General features: G+C 34.3%; 1 protein-coding gene across 1 annotated transcript in view; it reads right to left on the reverse strand.

The window, feature by feature from the left end:
- The window catches only part of LOC145688140 (CAP-Gly domain-containing linker protein 4-like), a 90,869-nt gene continuing 72,100 nt past the window's right edge, over nt 1–18,769 (reverse strand). Inside the window, exon 12 of the mRNA XM_081761938.1 lies at nt 1–1,845. The gene's annotated coding sequence lies outside the window, so the exon portion shown is untranslated. The remainder of the gene's footprint in view (nt 1,846–18,769) is intronic.

Consider the following 18,769-nt stretch of genomic DNA (forward strand, 5'->3'; position numbering starts at 1 on the left):
TTAAATTCAAAAATTGTTTCTATTTAAAACATTGCAGTAAGTACACAGATTAACAAAATATAAAACAATTTTAATAATAAATAGGAGCATGTACAATTCTCGTTTGAGAGAGAAATCAACCATTATATATCATACCATTTTTAACTGCAATGTCAACGTTGTAACTTTTGGGTACTCTATCACAGAGACGGAATCAGTATATTATACCACTGGATCTCTCTATACACTGTAGTTTAAAATATGTTATGAAATTATAACCCTGCAAATATTTCATTGTAGCAAGTTCAAAGATTCATTTGACACGGAAAAATATAACTGAGATACGAACGTGACATCACGTACTTTTTAATCTAGAGAAATCTCAAAAATAAATAAAATGTACATATGTTGCATAACAGAGATAAAGTCATATTATTGTTCCAAGCTTTAGATTACTTATATCACCCTCTATATTCTAAAATATCTTATAATAAAATATAATAATCACCTAATTTTGATTATCCACTCTCTAACATTACTTGGTTAATCACCTAAAACTTTAGTTCTAATGACGCATGCGCGACACACTCTCAAAACCTATTTTCTCCAGGCTTTGAGGTCATCTCCTGTTGTCTCCAATATTTGTTCCTTACCGTAAAACACTAATTTCCTCAACTGACAGCAAAGTAAATCGGACGAAAGACAGAGTTTATCATCTTACACATACCATGTAAATCCAAAGAAAAAAATCACTAATTACGAGGGATACCCAAAAATAACTGAAATTGCAACATATCGTGCGCACGTTTTGTAGTTACAGAACATGCCGCTAGGCGTTGTAAGTTGAGGGTATTTCGCACAAGTCTGTGGTGTGAACCGTCCTTAAATGCTGCTTTGTATATGTTATTGCAGCGCTTCGAGATTATTGTAATGTGTGACCATAAGGAACACAGTGTGCGTAGAATGTTGCTTTTTATTGGAAAAAGCTGCAAATAACAGCGTTGTTGTGCTTCGGCAAGTCTTTGAAGATGATTCTTGGAGTAAAACGCATGTTCTCCCGATTCGAAAATGATGACTTGTCAACTGAAAACCTACCCAGACTTTTTCATTTTGACAGGCTCATGCAATAAAACGCTTGAATGTTTTAATGGGAATTCTTAGAACCATCTAATTCAGAATAGACTCCTGTCATAATACTGGAATGATTGTTATAACCATAGTGGTAGTAGATGATACAAACTCTACAACGTAGATCCAAATTACATTACTGTAATTTATAAATATCAATGTCCTTAAGTATCGTTTTTAAGTACTAACAAATGACTGAGAATATAAAGTACACTTAGCACAAAAAGTACAACTTACATCTTATCATCTGATTTAAGAGTATAAACTCTTCTATGAAACTAAAATAATAGTAATGAAACATGATGATTTCCACTCTCAATCAGGTACCGGTACTGTGTTGAAGCAAAACGAATTGGATAATATTGTTTTTCCTCACATTGTTGTTCTTGTATAACGTTTCTAGTACATTAAAATTTCTTGTTCCTACATATTTTCAATCTGAAAATTACCTTTCAGTTTTGATTTTATAACTTACACGAAAAATTTCTTCAAAGTGAACTTTCGAAAATGATTTTCCGTTTTCCGCATTTCTTACTGATCAAACTATCACAGTAGTGTAGGACACAATTTCTCCAATGATGCCCTAAAATGCTACCAAAATTCTCCCCGTAGGCTCATGGCTAAGCGCTTGCTTTTGGTATACGTGCCCACAGATTCAAATCCTGATGGGAGTATGATGGCCAGCAAAATAGCTTCTCATCCTTTTATTATTACTTCTTATTTATTTTTGTTAATTACCTTGTAAAAAAAAAAAAAAAAAACGAATTAATCAGCTTTAATAAGATCTGCTGTACAATATGTAGAACTATTTGTACTCATTACAATGTATTCGAATTGATTCAACAGTACCTAACTTATTGGCAAAAGAACATGTACAAAATACGGTATAAACTTTTGTTAACATCTGTACAGTGCCTCTGATACAAACTTGATTATCATTTTGGATTTTACTATATTTGTTGGATGCGTCCTTCATAATATCGCTGTTACGTAAGGACGTAAAGGAAAATTCATTCTTCACAGAAAGAAAACTTACAACCAACTTTAGTTACACATAGAACTAAATTTCCTGGATAATGAGTATCAATTAGTTCCTTGTGAGACCAACAAGAGATTTTAAAAAAGAATGCCACAGAGCATTACTTGTAACCTTATATACTACATAATTATCACATAAAGACTGTGTGCATTTCAATGTAAGTGCTTATTGCTCCTCTTCATAAAATTATTCAGTTCTGATTTGTTAAAGCTCAGACATTTGTTTCATAAAATTACCTTTCATAGCATTTCTCGAGTTTAAAGGTAAACATGCATACATTTTGAACGAGACACTTAGACGTATTACAACTTCTCAGTATTTACTGCAATCACATTTGCACTGCAGATTTTTTAAAATATTTATATATATATTGTGAGATATTCTTCCTCGTCCTCGATATTGCTATCAATGTACTCTCCAAGTAACTCATGTTCCATTACCATCCAGTTGTCAACCCCACATACATAGTGAATTGAATACAACAAAACAAGTTCAACCCGCAAAATGACAGTTTAGTGTACGTTTGCTTGTAAGTTACATGAAAAGTATTAATTGTGGCTCTGCACACAATATGCCAGAAGCTTCTTCCATTACGGATCTTCCTAACTGAAGCTCGTTTTATTATCGGCGGTTTGATATCAAGTAAAATAACCACTGAATTATACGACGAAAATTATAGAACAGAGTTTTTGTCCTTAATGTATTGGCATCTCTAGCATACAGTAACAAAACCTATCTTCCGAGGACATATATTTCCGTAACTAATTTTTGTTATGAAGATAAGAGCGTTTTAGAAATCGATCATTTGATTAAATTAATTGTGATACTGATTAAATTAATTCTGACATATCTTTCTCATTTTGTGTTCCCACTTCCTTTAATATCTATTATTATTGTTATTTTTTTTTCATTTACAATTTAAAATTATTTAACAAATTGAGATCAGTATAATCCGCACTTGCAGGGCAATCAACAACAATTGCAACTGAATCCGACTCATTAGTGAAATTACATACCTACGACTCTTCGAAGTCTTTTACAATATCCATATGTACTATAAAAGTGATTTGTGAACCCAATTTCCTAACCTTGAAGGCAGAATGCATCACTTGTTTAGCAGAAAGTGTTTCCACATGTCATATTAAAACGTATTCATGGTGCATAAAAACAAAATATAGCAACAAGTTTCTCCTGCATTCTAAGCATCGAGAAAATTTTCCTTCGTAGCATCTGCTTCGTTGATAAAACCAGTAACATTTTCGCTACTAAAAATTTACTTTCGCTTAATATGCTTTAAGGAAAAAACAGTATCATACATCTATATACAAAAAATGTGAAATTACATTCGAAAGTTTTATCAATTGTAATTACAGCATTTTCTTTGCCATTTTGATTAAATATGAAAAAATATATGACGTAAAATTATCTTTAACCATTTGTATTACAAACGCTGGGACCACATAACACAATTAAAAGAAAAAAAAACGTAAATACAAATACTTTCAACCATAGTTATTGTACATTTCGTAGAACGATTTTTAAGGACTAACTACAATTTAGGTTACTGCCTTGCTAACGAATGCAAATCAGCAACAGTTCTTGAAAGGCAAAAGTTTATTCTTCCTCCAATAATTCTTGAAGAAAATAACTGTAGTTAAAGCATGGTTATCGAATTCACATTGTGACGAAGCACACTAAGAAATAAGTAAAACTCATACCTTATGCAAAACTATTAATATGAACTTCCAAACTGGATGATAGATACAAAAGCAGACATTCAGCAACACAACACAATTCACGTTGTAAGCAGAACATTTTAGTTACATCTCAACACGTTCTTCACGGATACGTGACTCTCCGTTACAAGAATATTGTTCTCAAGATCAAGTGTACTTACTATTTTGTAATTTGTATATTATTATTTTGTATATGTTTAAAATGATCCAGGAAATAATAAACCAATTGAAGATTCTTAATTCGAAAGAAGGATTAAAATTAATTGGAAGATACCTGATGAGATGGGAGTTCAGTACATTCAATTCTCAAGCTCGCATCTAGAAGAATAGTTTAAAAGTTGCCAAAGTTCTTGTACAGTATTTTTTGATTTCTACCATAGCATATAACTGAAGCTGTAGGAGATCTGCATTTGTAGGAGATCTTATGAACGAATGGAGTATTGTTCAGAATATAATGCCAGTATCTTCTGAGGCCCTGGTAGATAGTCAGAAGGTTCATTCAACCTGCATAAACACAATATATATATAGTGTTTATGCAGGACGGCAAACATGATTGACGTAAAAGACTTAAAAATAAAGAATGAACTTTGGAGTAAAAAGGACGAAATGAATTTGTCAAATGGTTTCTTGAGATTGTCAGAAATACTGAAAGATATTGAAGTTTGCCGACAGTGTGTCTTAACACCATTTCCACTTAATCCTACTCAATATTCTTACGAACGCGTGAAGGAAATGGCTGTTGCTAGAGGTAAATTAAATACACTTGAACCTCATGATATTCCTTCAGTGTGTGAACATTGAAATTGACAAAACTAAACTCAACATTAACTACACACGCACCATTATTCGTGATACGCAGTTTAAAAACTCATCCAAAGTGAATCCAAATCATCTTCAATAAAAAGTTCTTCTAATGTGTGCAATTAAGTTAAAGAGAACATGAAGAATACACATAAAATTGATGTTTCCTCCTCGCGCATTCTTACAATTTATGTAATTATGTTAAAGAGAATATGAAGAATACAGACAAAATTGATGTTTCCTTCTCGATCATTTCTAGTGTTATACCGTTACCTTAATTTTACACCACAGTGTACAAGGGGATGATCTTTCATTGTGCAAAATGAATTATGCTCTTGGCATTCAGCTGAGTGATGTAAGACATTAATACGCCAATAATTCAGTATTTCATGTGTAAGAGCTACTGACAATATAGGATATACGCCAGTTATTAAGAAAAAGGAACGTACGTTAGATGTGTTGTTTCTTCTGAATGGAAAAATTGTAACAGAATCGTTGTCCCATGTAAAGTATTCGACTCAGAAGATTTTGGATTAACAAAGGAACTGTGTGATGATTTGGCAGTTATTCTCAGTGGTCCTCGCTGGAGAAGACTGTGCTGGATATTACATTATACCGAGCTCAGTTCCCTCGTATCAGTTACTTAGAAAACACTGAGAACATAAGGAATGTCACAGAAGACTCAAATACCTACATACTAACTATAGTCGATTCAAAAATAGGTTCAAAAATGAAAGAGAAATATTTGATAACATTTCTGACTTTAATCAAATCCAAAAAAAGTTATTGTCAAATATAGAAAGGCAGTACACACAAGTCAGGAAGGCAAGCTGCTAATTAATTCGTTAAGTTGTGAGCGTCATTCTCTTGAAGAAAAATGAACAAGAAATCTCACTGTTTACAACAAGGTCGAATATGATGGCATAACATTAAAGAGAACTTGCAAAAAATCACACATAATACCTGACAAGAAACAAGCGATTCAAAACAGAAAGAGTTTAAGGTAAGCTACGAATATCTTCTGGGAACGAAGGACAAACAATAGCAAATCGTAATTCCTAATAACCGAGTGGTGAATGCAAGAAGATGCTTAGGTAGAACATCACTGAGTGTTTCGGCTGTGTAAGTTCAAGAATCTGTCAAGGAATTGTACATGAAGAAATTCATAACAATTATAATAATCGTACCTACAGATATCTAAGCAGGAAAAAAAAGCGTGGTCCTAATACTTCTCAATTCGCACCGGTATGATCTTCCTTAAGCCTCAATCCAAATATAATTACAACTAGAAGTCACTTTATCAGAAGCTATTTAAAAGAAACAAAGCGTTCATTGTCATCAAAATAGATAAAATCCAGTATTCTAAAGCAAAACAAGGCAGCAAAATGGAATCTCTTTGCAGCTTCTGAAGATTCTTTGAAGAAAAACGATCAAACTGAACTGACTGAAAAAGTTATTGTTATGTAGTCCTCATTACATCGATGCAGATGGAGTTCTCAAGTTCTCTCGGTAGGAAATTTCAACCGTCAAAACAGTTGCCTCAATGTTCGCTGGCAAGCTTAAGAAAGAGAAATCAATTAGCAAATTAAAAAAAAAAAAGTGTTGGAAGTCTCAAAGCAAGGAAGCCTTCCGCTATAAGTGATCAGTGCTAATTTTCTGAGCAGTAATATAGAATTTAGTACGGAGTTTTCTATGAATAATAAATCAGTTCCATTTCGGCGACTCAAAACCACTGCGTCAGGACCCTTTATCTCAAGAAGCCACTGTTTCCAATTATATTTCAACTATGGATATTATTCCATATTATATCACTGGAACAACAAACTTCAAGCAAATTAGGAAGCAGAAAACGTTTGTTACTGCACTACTAATTCCCAAAGACAAACCTCTAGTAATACCAGCTCTTCAACGTACGAAAGTGCGTTCTGTAGATTCATTATTAGTAAACATAATCAAGAACAAACTGTTTTGTGTTTTAAAAAAATTAAAAAAACATAAGCGGTCCATATATCAATAACGAAGAAGTCCAATCCACGTCCAACTTACACAATTCACAGCACCGTACGACAGTTTGCGGAAGCAACTTAAATAAGGTTGCAAGAAACTACGTTAAGTCAACTACAAGAGTTTGAATCTGTACTTCATCAAGTTAAATATAACCACGAGAAGGAAGACGCACAATATCCACCAACTAACGTATTTCCACTGCAATCCTTGTTCTCTGAAGTTTTCACTATTTCCAGTTCTGATGTCGCATTCGTTCCCACAGAGCACATTTCTTCGTCAACAGCAGGAGCAGATAAAATTTCCTCAAAAAGGATGTAAGTAAAGATCAATCACCGCCCAGTTTTACTTTGAGAAATATGCCTGTTCCTTATTCAGGGTATTACAGTTATCCGCTCGGAACCACAGTCTTCAAAAATTTTACAATCCCCACTTAATTTCTAAGAACCTGTTTTCGTGCACTTACGTAGAACTGCAAAATTCTGAGTGTCGTTCTTGGCCTTGACATCTTTAATACAAACTTTTACTTTCACATTCTAACATTCATGAATTATATCGACCTCCTTCAAAGTTAAGCGAGAATTACGAAATTTTTAAAGTTAATTGTGGAACTAATTATTTGTGCTGTAATGTATATTTCACCATAAATCTACATGAAAATGATTCATACATGATTCGTCAGAATATTATTGTTCTGAAGGATTCGTTATATTGACGCAGATGTAGATCAAGTTCTCTCGATAGAAAAGTTCAATCGTTGTCGAAACAGTTGCCTCAAAGTTCGTTAGCAATTTTAAAATAGAGAAGTTAATTATCACATTTAAAAAAAAATGCTCAAAATGCTGCAAGTATCAAAGTAACGAAGCCTTCCGCTTTAAGTTATCAGTGCTAATTTTCTGAGTAGTAATATAGAATTTAGTACGGAGTTTTCTATGAATAATAAATCACTTCCATTTGGGCGACTCAAAACCACTGCGTCAGGACCCTTTATCTGAAGAAGCCACTGTTTCCAAAAATAATTATATTTTGAGTACGGATATTACTCCAAATTATATCACTGGAACAACAACAAACTTCAAGCAAATTAGGAAGCAGAAAACGTTTGTTACTGCACTACTAATTCCCAAAGACAAACCTCTAGTAATACCAGCTCGTTCAACGTACGAAATTGCGTTCTGTAGATTCATTATTAGTAAACATAATCAAGAACAAACTGTTTTGTGTTTAACAAAAAATTAAAAAAATATAAGCGGTCCATATATCAATAACGAAGAAGTCCAATCCACGTCCAACTTACACAATTCACAGCACCGTACGACAGTTTGCGGAAGCAACTTAAATAAGGTTGCAAGAAACTACGTTAAGTCAACTACAAGAGTTTTAATCTGTACTTCATCAAGTTAAATATAACCACGAGAAGGAAGACGCACAATATCCACCAACTAACGTATTTCCACTGCAATCCTTGTTCTCTGAAGTTTTCACTATTTCCAGTTCTGATGTCGCATTCGTTCCCACAGAGCACATTCCTTCGTCAACAGCAGGAGCAGATAAAATTTCCTCAAAAAGGATGTAAGTAAAGATCAATCACCGCCCAGTTTTACTTTGAGAAATATGCCTGTTCCTTATTCAGGGTATTACACTTATCCGCTCGGAACCAAAGTCTTCAAAAATGTTACAATCCCCACTTAATTTCTAAGAACCTGTATTCGTGCACTTACGTAGAACTGCAAAATTCTGAGTGTCGTTCTTGGCCTTGTCATCTTTAATACAAACTTTTACTTTCACATTCTAACATTCATGAATTATATCGACCTCCTTCAAAGTTAAGCGAGAATTACGAAATTTTTAAAGTTAATTGTGGAACTAATTATTTGTGCTGTAATGTATATTTCACCATAAATCTACATGAAAATGATTCATACATGATTCGTCAGAATATTATTGTTCTGAAGGATTCGTTATATTGACGCAGATATAGATCAAGTTCTCTCGATAGGAAAGTTCAATCGTTGTCGAAACAGTTGCCTCAAAGTTCGTTAGCAATTTTAAAATAGAGAAGTTAATTATCACATTTTAAAAAAATGCTCAAAATGCTGCAAGTATCAAAGTAACGAAGCCTTCCGCTTTAATTTATCAGTGCTAAATTTCTTAGTAGTAATATAGAATTTAGTACGGAGTTTTCTATGAATAATAAATCAGTTCCATTTGGGCGACTCAAAACCACTGCGTCAGGACCCTTTATCTGAAGAAGCCACTGTTTCCAAAAATAATTATATTTTGAGTACGGATATTACTCCAAATTATATCAGAGAAACAACAACAAAATTCAGGCAAATTAGGAAGCAGAAAATGACTGTTACTGCAGCACTGATTCCCCAAGACAAACCTCTAGTAATACCAATTTCTTCAGCGTACGAACGTGCGTTCTGTAGATTCATTATTAGTAAACATAACCAAGATCAAGCAAACTGTTTTGTGTAGAACTTGAGAAAAAAGCTGTCCCATATATCAACAACGAAGTCCAGTCCACGTGGAACTCACACATCAATTCATAGCGCCATACGACAGCAACTTCAATAAGGCTGTAAAGAACTATGTACGTAAGTCAACTCCAAGAGTTTGAATTTGCACTTCAACAAGTTAGAAACAGGCACGAGAAGAAAGACACACAATATCCACCAACTATTGTATTTCCACTGCAACTATTGTTCTCTGACGTAATCCTATATCTAGTTCTGATGACGCATCCGTCAGCATATTTCATCGTCAACAATCCAAGGAACAGCAGAAGCAGATATAATTTTCTCAAAAAGGATGTAAGTACTGCCCAGTTTTACCTTGAAAAATATGCCTGTTCCTTATTCAGGGTATTACAGTTATCCGCTCGGAACCACAGTCTTCAAAAATTTTACAATCCCCACTTAATTTCTAAGAACCTGTATTCGTGCACTTACGTAGAACTGCAAAATTCTGAGTGTCGTTCTTGGCCTTGACATCTTTAATACAAACTTTTACTTTCACATTCTAACATTCATGAATTATATCGACCTCCTTCAAAGTTAAGCGAGAATTACGAAATTTTTAAAGTTAATTGTGGAACTAATTATTTGTGCTGTAATGTATATTTCACCATAAATCTACATGAAAATGATTCATACATGATTCGTCAGAATATTATTGTTCTGAAGGATTCGTTATATTGACGCAGATATAGATCAAGTTCTCTCGATAGAAAAGTTCAATCGTTGTCGAAACAGTTGCCTCAAAGTTCGTTAGCAATTTTACAATACAAAAGTTAGATATCACATTTTTAAAAAAATGCTCAAAATGCTGCAAGTATCAAAGTAACGAAGCCTTCCGCTTTAAGTTATCAGTGCTAATTTTCTGAGTAGTAATATAGAATTTAGTACGGAGTTTTCTATGAATAATAAATCAGTTCCATTTGGGCGACTCAAAACCACTGCGTCAGGACCCTTTATCTGAAGAAGCCACTGTTTCCAAAAATAATTATATTTTGAGTACGGATATTACTCCAAATTATATCAGAGAAACAACAACAAAATTCAGGCAAATTAGGAAGCAGAAAATGACTGTTACTGCAGCACTGATTCCCCAAGACAAACCTCTAGTAATACCAATTTCTTCAGCGTACGAACGTGCGTTCTGTAGATTCATTATTAGTAAACATAACCAAGATCAAGCAAACTGTTTTGTGTAGAACTTGAGAAAAAAGCTGTCCCATATATCAACAACGAAGTCCAGTCCACGTGGAACTCACACATCAATTCATAGCGCCGTACGACAGCAACTTCAATAAGGCTGTAAAGAACTACGTAAGTCAACTCCAAGAGTTTGAATTTGCACTTCAACAAGTTAGAAACAGGCACGAGAAGAAAGACACAATCTCCACCAACTATTGTATTTCCACTGCAACTATTGTTCTCTGACGTAATCCTATATCTAGTTCTGATGACGCATCCGTCAGCATATTTCATCGTCAACAATCCAAGGAACAGCAGGAGCAGATATAATTTTCTCAAAAAGGATGTAAGTACTGTCCAGTTTTACCTTGAAAAATTTGCCTGTTCCTTATTCAGGGTATTACAGTTATCCGCTCGGAACCACAGTCTTCAAAAATTTTACAATCCCCACTTAATTTCTAAGAACCTGTATTCGTGCACTTACGTAGAACTGCAAAATTCTGAGTGTCGTTCTTGGCCTTGACATCTTTAATACAAACTTTTACTTTCACATTCTAACATTCATGAATTATATCGACCTCCTTCAAAGTTAAGCGAGAATTACGAAATTTTTAAAGTTAATTGTGGAACTAATTATTTGTGCTGTAATGTATATTTCACCATAAATCTACATGAAAATGATTCATACATGATTCGTCAGAATATTATTGTTCTGAAGGATTCGTTATATTGACGCAGATATAGATCAAGTTCTCTCGATAGAAAAGTTCAATCGTTGTCGAAACAGTTGCCTCAAAGTTCGTTAGCAATTTTACAATACAAAAGTTAGATATCACATTTTTAAAAAAATGCTCAAAATGCTGCAAGTATCAAAGTAACGAAGCCTTCCGCTTTAAGTTATCAGTGCTGATTTTCTGAGCAGTAATATAGAATTTAGTACGGAGTTTTCTATGAATAATAAATCACTTCCATTTGGGCGACTCAAAACCACTGCGTCAGGACCCTTTATCTGAAGAAGCCACTGTTTCCAAAAATAATTATATTTTGAGTACGGATATTACTCCAAATTATATCAGAGAAACAACAACAAAATTCAGGCAAATTAGGAAGCAGAAAATGACTGTTACTGCAGCACTGATTCCCCAAGACAAACCTCTAGTAATACCAATTTCTTCAGCGTACGAACGTGCGTTCTGTAGATTCATTATTAGTAAACATAACCAAGATCAAGCAAACTGTTTTGTGTAGAACTTGAGAAAAAAGCTGTCCCATATATCAACAACGAAGTCCAGTCCACGTGGAACTCACACATCAATTCATAGCGCCGTACGACAGCAACTTCAATAAGGCTGTAAAGAACTACGTAAGTCAACTCCAAGAGTTTGAATTTGCACTTCAACAAGTTAGAAACAGGCACGAGAAGAAAGACACACAATCTCCACCAACTATTGTATTTCCACTGCAACTATTGTTCTCTGACGTAATCCTATATCTAGTTCTGATGACGCATCCGTCAGCATATTTCATCGTCAACAATCCAAGGAACAGCAGGAGCAGATATAATTTTCTCAAAAAGGATGTAAGTACTGCCCAGTTTTACATTGAAAAATTTGCCTGTTCCTTATTCAGGGTATTACAGTTATCCGCTCGGAACCACAGTCTTCAAAAATTTTACAATCCCCACTTAATTTCTAAGAACCTGTATTCGTGCACTTACGTAGAACTGCAAAATTCTGAGTGTCGTTCTTGGCCTTGACATCTTTAATACAAACTTTTACTTTCACATTCTAACATTCATGAATTATATCGACCTCCTTCAAAGTTAAGCGAGAATTACGAAATTTTTAAAGTTAATTGTGGAACTAATTATTTGTGCTGTAATGTATATTTCACCATAAATCTACATGAAAATGATTCATACATGATTCGTCAGAATATTATTGTTCTGAAGGATTTGTTATATTGACGCAGATATAGATCAAGTTCTCTCGATAGAAAAGTTCAATCGTTGTCGAAACAGTTGCCTCAAAGTTCGTTAGCAATTTTAAAATAGAGAAGTTAATTATCACATTTTAAAAAAATGCTCAAAATGCTGCAAGTATCAAAGTAACGAAGCCTTCCGCTTTAAGTTATCAGTGCTAATTTTCTGACTAGTAATATAGAATTTAGTACGGAGTTTTCTATGAATAATAAATCACTTCCATTTGGGCGACTCAAAACCACTGCGTCAGGACCCTTTATCTGAAGAAGCCACTGTTTCCAAAAATAATTATATTTTGAGTACGGATATTACTCCAAATTATATCAGAGAAACAACAACAAAATTCAGGCAAATTAGGAAGCAGAAAATGACTGTTACTGCAGCACTGATTCCCCAAGACAAACCTCTAGTAATACCAATTTCTTCAGCGTACGAACGTGCGTTCTGTAGATTCATTATTAGTAAACATAACCAAGATCAAGCAAACTGTTTTGTGTAGAACTTGAGAAAAAAGCTGTCCCATATATCAACAACGAAGTCCAGTCCACGTGGAACTCACACATCAATTCATAGCGCCGTACGACAGCAACTTCAATAAGGCTGTAAAAAACTACGTAAGTCAACTCCAAGAGTTTGAATTTGCACTTCAACAAGTTAGAAACAGGCACGAGAAGAAAGACACACAATCTCCACCAACTATTGTATTTCCACTGCAACTATTGTTCTCTGACGTAATCCTATATCTAGTTCTGATGACGCATCCGTCAGCATATTTCATCGTCAACAATCCAAGGAACAGCAGGAGCAGATATAATTTTCTCAAAAAGGATGTAAGTACTGCCCAGTTTTACCTTGAAAAATTTGCCTGTTCCTTATTCAGGGCATTACAGTTATCCGCTCGGAACCACAGTCTTCAAAAATTTTACAATCCCCACTTAATTTCTAAGAACCTGTATTCGTGCACTTACGTAGAACTGCAAAATTCTGAGTGTCGTTCTTGGCCTTGACATCTTTAATACAAACTTTTACTTTCACATTCTAACATTCATGAATTATATCGACCTCCTTCAAAGTTAAGCGAGAATTACGAAATTTTTAAAGTTAATTGTGGAACTAATTATTTGTGCTGTAATGTATATTTCACCATAAATCTACATGAAAATGATTCATACATGATTCGTCAGAATATTATTGTTCTGAAGGATTCGTTATATTGACGCAGATATAGATCAAGTTCTCTCGATAGAAAAGTTCAATCGTTGTCGAAACAGTTGCCTCAAAGTTCGTTAGCAATTTTACAATACAAAAGTTAGATATCACATTTTTAAAAAAATGCTCAAAATGCTGCAAGTATCAAAGTAACGAAGCCTTCCGCTTTAAGTTATCAGTGCTAATTTTCTGAGTAGTAATATAGAATTTAGTACGGAGTTTTCTATGAATAATAAATCACTTCCATTTGGGCGACTCAAAACCACTGCGTCAGGACCCTTTATCTGAAGAAGCCACTGTTTCCAAAAATAATTATATTTTGAGTACGGATATTACTCCAAATTATATCAGAGAAACAACAACAAAATTCAGGCAAATTAGGAAGCAGAAAATGACTGTTACTGCAGCACTGATTCCCCAAGACAAACCTCTAGTAATACCAATTTCTTCAGCGTACGAACGTGCGTTCTGTAGATTCATTATTAGTAAACATAACCAAGATCAAGCAAACTGTTTTGTGTAGAACTTGAGAAAAAAGCTGTCCCATATATCAACAACGAAGTCCAGTCCACGTGGAACTCACACATCAATTCATAGCGCCGTACGACAGCAACTTCAATAAGGCTGTAAAGAACTACGTAAGTCAACTCCAAGAGTTTGAATTTGCACTTCAACAGGTTAGAAACAGGCACGAGAAGAAAGACACACAATCTCCACCAACTATTGTATTTCCACTGCAACTATTGTTCTCTGACGTAATCCTATATCTAGTTCTGATGACGCATCCGTCAGCATATTTCATCGTCAACAATCCAAGAAACAGCAGAAGCAGATATAATTTTCTCAAAAAGGATGTAAGTACTGCCCAGTTTTACCTTGAAAAATATGCCTGTTCCTTATTCAGGGTATTACAGTTATCCGCTCGGAACCACAGTCTTCAAAAATTTTACAATCCCCACTTAATTTCTAAGAACCTGTATTCGTGCACTTACGTAGAACTGCAAAATTCTGAGTGTCGTTCTTGGCCTTGACATCTTTAATACAAACTTTTACTTTCACATTCTAACATTCATGAATTATATCGACCTCCTTCAAAGTTAAGCGAGAATTACGAAATTTTTAAAGTTAATTGTGGAACTAATTATTTGTGCTGTAATGTATATTTCACCATAAATCTACATGAAAATGATTCATACATGATTCGTCAGAATATTATTGTTCTGAAGGATTCGTTATATTGACGCAGATATAGATCAAGTTCTCTCGATAGAAAAGTTCAATCGTTGTCGAAACAGTTGCCTCAAAGTTCGTTAGCAATTTTAAAATAGAGAAGTTAATTATCACATTTTAAAAAAATGCTCAAAATGCTGCAAGTATCAAAGTAACGAAGCCTTCCGCTTTAAGTTATCAGTGCTAATTTTCTGAGTAGTAATATAGAATTTAGTACGGAGTTTTCTATGAATAATAAATCACTTCCATTTGGGCGACTCAAAACCACTGCGTCAGGACCCTTTATCTGAAGAAGCCACTGTTTCCAAAAATAATTATATTTTGAGTACGGATATTACTCCAAATTATATCAGAGAAACAACAACAAAATTCAGGCAAATTAGGAAGCAGAAAATGACTGTTACTGCAGCACTGATTCCCCAAGACAAACCTCTAGTAATACCAATTTCTTCAGCGTACGAACGTGCGTTCTGTAGATTCATTATTAGTAAACATAACCAAGATCAAGCAAACTGTTTTGTGTAGAACTTGAGAAAAAAGCTGTCCCATATATCAACAACGAAGTCCAGTCCACGTGGAACTCACACATCAATTCATAGCGCCGTACGACAGCAACTTCAATAAGGCTGTAAAGAACTACGTAAGTCAACTCCAAGAGTTTGAATTTGCACTTCAACAGGTTAGAAACAGGCACGAGAAGAAAGACACAAAATCTCCACCAACTATTGTATTTCCACTGCAACTATTGTTCTCTGACGTAATCCTATATCTAGTTCTGATGACGCATCCGTCAGCATATTTCATCGTCAACAATCCAAGAAACAGCAGAAGCAGATATAATTTTCTCAAAAAGGATGTAAGTACTGCCCAGTTTTACCTTGAAAAATATGCCTGTTCCTTATTCAGGGTATTACAGTTATCCGCTCGGAACCACAGTCTTCAAAAATTTTACAATCCCCACTTAATTTCTAAGAACCTGTATTCGTGCACTTACGTAGAACTGCAAAATTCTGAGTGTCGTTCTTGGCCTTGACATCTTTAATACAAACTTTTACTTTCACATTCTAACATTCATGAATTATATCGACCTCCTTCAAAGTTAAGCGAGAATTACGAAATTTTTAAAGTTAATTGTGGAACTAATTATTTGTGCTGTAATGTATATTTCACCATAAATCTACATGAAAATGATTCATACATGATTCATCAGAATATTATTGTTCTGAAGGATTCGTTATATTGACGCAGATATAGATCAAGTTCTCTCGATAGAAAAGTTCAATCGTTGTCGAAACAGTTGCCTCAAAGTTCGTTAGCAATTTTAAAATAGAGAAGTTAATTATCACATTTTAAAAAAATGCTCAAAATGCTGCAAGTATCAAAGTAACGAAGCCTTCCGCTTTAAGTTATCAGTGCTAATTTTCTGAGTAGTAATATAGAATTTAGTACGGAGTTTTCTATGAATAATAAATCACTTCCATTTGGGCGACTCAAAACCACTGCGTCAGGACCCTTTATCTGAAGAAGCCACTGTTTCCAAAAATAATTATATTTTGAGTACGGATATTACTCCAAATTATATCAGAGAAACAACAACAAAATTCAGGCAAATTAGGAAGCAGAAAATGACTGTTACTGCAGCACTGATTCCCCAAGACAAACCTCTAGTAATACCAGCTCGTTCAACGTACGAAAGTGCGTTCTGTAGATTCATTATTAGTAAACATAATCAAGAACAAACTGTTTTGTGTTTTAAAAAAATTAAAAAAACATAAGCGGTCCATATATCAATAACGAAGAAGTCCAATCCACGTCCAACTTACACAATTCACAGCACCGTACGACAGTTTGCGGAAGCAACTTAAATAAGGTTGCAAGAAACTACGTTAAGTCAACTACAAGAGTTTGAATCTGTACTTCATCAAGTTAAATATAACCACGAGAAGGAAGATGCACAATATCCACCAACTAACGTATTTCCACTGCAATCCTTGTTCTCTGAAGTTTTCACTATTTCCAGTTCTGATGTCGCATTCGTTCCCACAGAGCACATTTCTTCGTCAACAGCAAGAGCAGATAAAATTTCCTCAAAAAGGATGTAAGTAAAGATCAATCCCCGCCCAGTTTTACTTTGAGAAATATGCCTGTTCGTTATTCAGGGTATTACACTTATCCGCTCGGAACCAAAGTCTTCAAAAATGTTACAATCCCTACTTAATTTCTAAGAACCTGTATTCGTACACTTACGTAGAACTGCAAAATTCTGAGTGTCGTTCTTGGCCTTGACATCTTTAATACAAACTTTTACTTTCACATTCTAACATTTATGAATTATATCGACCTCCTTCAAAGTTAAGCGAGAATTACGAAATTTTTAAAGTTAATTGTGGAACTAATTATTTGTGCTGTAATGTATATTTCACCATAAATCTACATGAAAATGATTCATACATGATTCGTCAGAATATTATTGTTCTGAAGGATTCGTTATATTGACGCAGATATAGATCAAGTTCTCTCGATAGAAAAGTTCAATCGTTGTCGAAACAGTTGCCTCAAAGTTCGTTAGCAATTTTAAAATAGAGAAGTTAATTATCACATTTTAAAAAAATGCTCAAAATGCTGCAAGTATCAAAGTAACGAAGCCTTCCGCTTTAAGTTATCAGTGCTAATTTTCTGAGTAGTAATATAGAATTTAGTACGGAGTTTTCTATGAATAATAAATCAGTTCCATTTGGGCGACTCAAAACCACTGCGTCAGGACCCTTTATCTGAAGAAGCCACTGTTTCCAAAAATAATTATATTTTGAGTACGGATATTACTCCAAATTATATCAGAGAAACAACAACAAAATTCAGGCAAATTAGGAAGCAGAAAATGACTGTTACTGCAGCACTGATTCCCCAAGACAAACCTCTAGTAATACCAATTTCTTCAGCGTACGAACGTGCGTTCTGTAGATTCATTATTAGTAAACATAACCAAGATCAAGCAAACTGTTTTGTGTAGAACTTGAGAAAAAAGCTGTCCCATATATCAACAACGAAGTCCAGTCCACGTGGAACTCACACATCAATTCATAGCGCCGTACGACAGCAACTTCAATAAGGCTGTAAAGAACTACGTAAGTCAACTCCAAGAGTTTGAATTTGCACTTCAACAAGTTAGAAACAGGCACGAGAAGAAAGACACACAATCTCCACCAACTATTGTATTTCCACTGCAACTATTGTTCTCTGACGTAATCCTATATCTAGTTCTGATGACGCATCCGTCAGCATATTTCATCGTCAACAATCCAAGAAACAGCAGGAGCAGATATAATTTTCTCAAAAAGGATGTAAGTACTGCCCAGTTTTACCTTGAAAAATATGCCTGTTCCTTATTCAGGGTATTACAGTTATCCGCTCGGAACCACAGTCTTCAAAAATTTTACAATCCCCACTTAATTTCTAAGAACCTGTATTCGTGCACTTACGTAGAACTGCAAAATTCTGAGTGTCGTTCTTGGCCTTGACATCTTTAATACAAACTTTTACTTTCACATTCTAACATTCATGAATTGTATCGACCTCCTTCAAAGTTAAGCGAGAATTACGAAATTTTTAAAGTTAATTGTGGAACTAATTATTTGTGCTGTAATGTATATTTCACCATAAATCTACATGAAAATGATTCATACATGATTCGTCAGAATATTATTGTTCTGAAGGATTCGTTATATTGACGCAGATATAGATCAAGTTCTCTCGATAGAAAAGTTCAATCGTTGTCGAAACAGTTGCCTCAAAGTTCGTTAGCAATTTTAAAATAGAGAAGTTAATTATCACATTTTAAAAAAATGCTCAAAATGCTGCAAGTATCAAAGTAACGAAGCCTTCCGCTTTAAGTTATCAGTGCTAATTTTCTGAGTAGTAATATAGAATTTAGTACGGAGTTTTCTATGAATAATAAAT

This window comes from Thermobia domestica, chromosome 6 (assembly GCF_964235325.1).
Source record: "Thermobia domestica chromosome 6, izTheDome1.hap1.1, whole genome shotgun sequence".
Lineage (NCBI taxonomy): Eukaryota > Metazoa > Arthropoda > Insecta > Zygentoma > Lepismatidae > Thermobia > Thermobia domestica.